The sequence below is a fragment of the Somniosus microcephalus genome, chromosome 20 (genome assembly GCF_052327205.1).
Source record: "Somniosus microcephalus isolate GS21.2 chromosome 20, FLI_Smic_1.0, whole genome shotgun sequence".
NCBI lineage: Eukaryota > Metazoa > Chordata > Chondrichthyes > Squaliformes > Somniosidae > Somniosus > Somniosus microcephalus.
Window position 1 is genome coordinate 16,623,463 of NC_141006.1, and position 4,745 is coordinate 16,628,207.

The 4,745-nt window shown below is 46.6% G+C and overlaps 1 pseudogene; it reads left to right on the plus strand.

The window, feature by feature from the left end:
• Positions 1-378: 378 nt before the first annotated feature.
• LOC147103066 (uncharacterized) lies at positions 379-1,082 on the plus strand (annotated as a pseudogene).
• The last annotated feature ends 3,663 nt before the right edge of the window (positions 1,083-4,745 follow it).

Below are 4,745 nucleotides of genomic sequence, written 5' to 3' on the forward strand. Positions count from 1 at the left end.
TAATAGAGCCACTTGGTGGACTACTGATGTATATAATAATAAAGCCATGTGCAGTACAGTTCTTACCAGAAGCCATGTTGTGCTGTTGTATATATATACTGTGTCCCAAGACATCACAGAATTGGCAATGAGGATGCGATTGTGGATTCCCTAATTGAAATTTTTGTTGGAGGATAATCCTGCCAACCGATGGCGGGACTGTTAGAGGTTCTTTGTTTTGCAGAAAAGCTTAAAAATCCAAAGTAAATTTTGAGCACATGTGGCTGAACTGTCGATGTTGCCAGAGTCCAGATGGCTGTGCCTATGGGAATAATAGGGTGCTTGGGTGAGTTCCATTGCGACCGAGAGACTTTCGGAGCATTGGTGGAGTGACTAGAAATGTTTTTCACCGCGAATAGTATCATCGAAATCCTCGATGATGTAAACCGTAACTGAGCAGTTTTAGAAATGAAACCAGCTATTTTTTTGTCTGAAGCAGGCCCCGAGGTGTATGAAGCCCTGAAAAATTTGCTTGTTCCCGCCAAGCTGAAGGACATGCCACTGAAGGAGATCCTAACCAAGTTAGAACAGTACTACAGTCCTGAGCCCCTGGAAATTGCTGCAAGTTATCGTTTTGGAACACATGATCAATGAAATGACGAGGGTATCAGTGAGTACATTGTAGCTTTAAAAAAGCTATCCATTCACTGTCATTTCGGAAACTTTCAGGACCGAGCTTTGTGTGACCGCTTTGTTTGTAGGTTGAAAAATGAACATGTCAGAAGTAAATTGTTGACAACCCCTAACTTGACTTTTGGCTTAGCTTGTCAGACAGCTATGTCGATGGGTATGGCTGACCGATACTCCCGAGAGTTCTGCGCCATTTTCAGTCGTCAGACAACCGAGGTGAAACGGCTGCAGGCTAAAAGCAAAAGGCAGTTGGGCCCCAAGGCCTCAGCAACTGGCCAAGGTAACAGTGTATTGAAGTCATGCTATTGGTGCCTGGGACAACACATCGCCCAAAGCTGTCCATATGTGAAGGCAGAGTGTTTCTACTGCAAGAAAACTGGGCATCTTGTGAAGGCGTGCCAACAGAAGAGTAAACCGACTGGCAATGCTAGAAGTAGAAATCGCCAGACACTACATACCGTTGAAGAGAAGCAGCAGGACGATGGAGTTTCTGGAGATTCACGTCATCAGGAGCACAAAGGTATCTAACAGCGATTCGCGAAGTATTGTCATCCAAGTAGATGTTGCAGGAACCAGGAAACCCATGGAAATCGACACTGGTGCATCCATGAGCATAGTATCAAAATCACTATATCGCGACAAGTTGCGTGATTATCGACTAGAGAAATCGAAGGCAGAGCTGCGAGGCTACTCAGGAGAGCAAATCCCAGTGAAATATCCGTGTCAGAGCTTGCCTGTCATAATAGTGGCAGGAGACAAGCCTGCATTGATAGGTAGAAATTGGTTGGGATCACTGAAGCTGAATTGGGATGAGATTTTTCGTGTGGAAGCAAAATTTGCATCAAAAGATGATGTCATCAAGCAGTATCCGAAGGCGTTCAGCAAAACGGGCAGTCCAATCCAAGACTTCAAGGCGAGTGTCAGAGTGCAGAAGGACACAAGACCAGTTTACTGCAAGCCACATCCCGTACCATAGGAACTCAAGGAGAAAGTTGAGCAAGAACTCAAAAGACTAGAAACTGAGAACATTATCTCTAAGGTAGATCTGAGTAATTGGGCTACACCCATTGTTGTTGTACCTAAGTCAGATGGTAAGGTAAGGTTGTGTGGTGATTATAAGGTAACCGTAAATCAGGTTCTAGAGTGTAACCTACCCAATACGTTGCCAAATGTGGAAGATTTGTTCACAATGCTGAGAGGTGGCCAGATTTTTTGAAGTTTGATCTAACAAACGCCTACCTACAACTTGAGTTAGTTGAAGAGTCCAAGTCGTGCTTGACTATAAATACTCACCGAGGCCTATATCAGTTCAATAGGCTGCCATTTGGAGTGTCTTCTGCTCCCAACATATTCCAGGGGGTGAAGAACCAAATTTTGAAAGGGATTGAAGGGGTAGTGTGTTATTTGGATGACATACTCATTTCAGCACCAAACATGCAAATCCATGATGAGGTGTTGAATGAAATGCTCAAATGGCTAGAGAAGCACCGAGTACGAGTGACAGCTCACAAGTGTGAGTTGTTTCAAAACTCAGTGGAGTACTTAGGGCACATAGGCAAAGATAGTTTACATCCAACCAAGGGAAGGCTGGATGTAATCAGAAATGCACTCACTCCCAAGAATGTCTCTGAACTTGGATCATTTTTGGGTCTTTTGAATTATTATGGAAAGTTCCTCCCAAACTTGGCTATATTGTTACATCCACTGAATGAGCTGTTGAGAAAACAGGTCCCTTGGAAGTGGTCAAAAGAATGCAACACAGCATTCAAAGAGTGTAAAAGCCAGTTAGTAGAGAGTACCATGTTACTTCACTCTGATGTATCTAAGGAGATTAAGCTAGCGTGTGACGCCTCTCCGTATGGAGTTGGGGCAGTGATCTCTCATGTACCTGCCCTCCTATATGCCTCAGAGACATGGACCATTTACAGCAGGCACCTCAAAGCAATGGAGAGGTACCACCAACGCTGCCTCTGCAAGTTCCTGCAAATCCATTGGCAGGATAGGCACACCAACATCAGTGTTCTCACTCAAGCCAACATCCCCAGCATCGAAGCTTTGACCACGTTCGATCAGCTCCGATGGACGGGTCACATCATCTGCATGCCCGATACAAGACTCCCAAAACAAGCGCTCTACTTGGAGCTCTGACACGTCAAGAGAGCCCCAGGTGGGCAGAGGAAACACTTCAAGGACACCTTCAAAGCCTCCTTGAAAAGGGTAACATCTCCAACGACACCTGGGAATCCCTGGCCCAAGACTGCACAAAGCAGAGGAGAAGCATCCAGGAAGGCGCCGAATACCTCAAGTCTCTTCGCCGGGAGCAAGCAGATGCCAAGTGCAAACAGCGGAAGGAGCGCACGTCAATCCAAGCACCCCACCCACCCGCCCTTCAACCACCGTCTGCCCCACTAGTGACAAAGACTGTAGGTTCCGCATTAGACACATTAGTCATGTGAGAACACATTTTAAATGTGGAAGCAAGCCATCTCAACTCATCTTCCGATTAGGCACTTTGCAGCCTTCCGGACTCAATATCGAGTTCAACAATTTCAGATAATAACCTTGGCCCCTATTACTTTTTTACTTATAATTTTTTCCACCCCTTTGTTTTGGGTCCTCCTTTCCCCCCGTCTCCTTTCCTTTTGTTTCTCTCTCTCACCTGGCAGCTGTCTCTTACCTGCCAGTACACTTCACACCTAATCTCAGCTGCCTTTTGTCTCCATGGGCCTATTACCATCTCGTCTGGCTTCGAATACCTTTTATTGTCTCTTTTACTTCTTTTGTTCGATCGCAGTCTTGCCTTCGATCTATTTTCTTTTCTTTCCAGTTTTGAAGAAGGGTTTTGACCCGAAACAGCAACTCAAATTTCTCTCCACAGATGTTGCCTGACCTGCTGAGTTTTTCCAGTATTTTCTGTTGTTTTTCAGTTCCGAGGGATTGCCTAAGAGAGAGAGACTAGATAGTGGGGTGGAGAGACCAATTGCTTTTGCTTCACGCACTCTCAGCCTTTGCGCCCATCTTCAGCCAGAAGTGCCGAGTGGATGGTCCATATCGGCCTCCTCCTGAGGTCCCCACCATCACAGAAGCCAGTCTTCAGCCAATTCGATTCACCCCACGTGATATCAAGAAACGGCTGAGCGCATTGGATACAGCAAAGGCTGTGGGCCCCGACAACATCCCGGCTGTCGTGCTGAAGACTTGTGCTCCAGAACTAGCCACGCCTCTAGCCAACCTGTCCCAGTACAGCTACAACACTGGCACCTATCCGACAATGTGGAAAACTGCCCAGGTATGTCCTGACCACAAAAAGCAGGACAAATCCAATCTGACCAATTACCGCCCCATCAGTCTACTCTCAATCATCAGCAAAGTGATGGAAGGTGGCATCAAAAGTTTTATCAAGCGACACTTACTCACCAATAACCTGTTTACTGATGCCCAGTTTGGGTTCCGTCAAGACCACTCAGCTCCCGACCTCATTACAGCCTTGGTCCAAACATGGACAAAGGAGCTGAATTCCAGAGGTGAGGTGAGAGTGACTGCCCTTGACATCAAGGCAGCATTTGACAGTGTGTGGCATCAAGGAGCCCTAGTAAAACTGAAGCTAATGGGGATCAGGGGGAAAACTCTCCACTGGCTGGAGTCATATCTAGCACAAAGGAAGGTGGTTGTGGTGGTTGAAGGTCAATCATCACAGCCCTAGGACATCGCTGCAGGAGTTCCTCAGGCAGTGTCCTAGGCCCAACCATCTTCAGTTGCTTCATCAATGACCTTCCCTCCAACATAAGGGCAGAAATGGGGATGTTCGCTGATGACTGCACAGTGTTCCACTCCATTCACAACTCCTCAGATAATGAAGTAGTCCATGCCCGCATGCAACAAGATCTGGATGACGTTAAGACTTGGGCTGATAAGTGGCTGGCAACATTCATGCCAAAGAAGTGCCAGGCAATGACTATCTCCAACAAGCGAGAGTCTAACCACCGCCCCTTGACATTAGTGTTATTACCATCGCCGAATCCCCCACCATCAACATCCTGGGGGTCACCATTGACCAGAAACTTAACTGGGCCAGC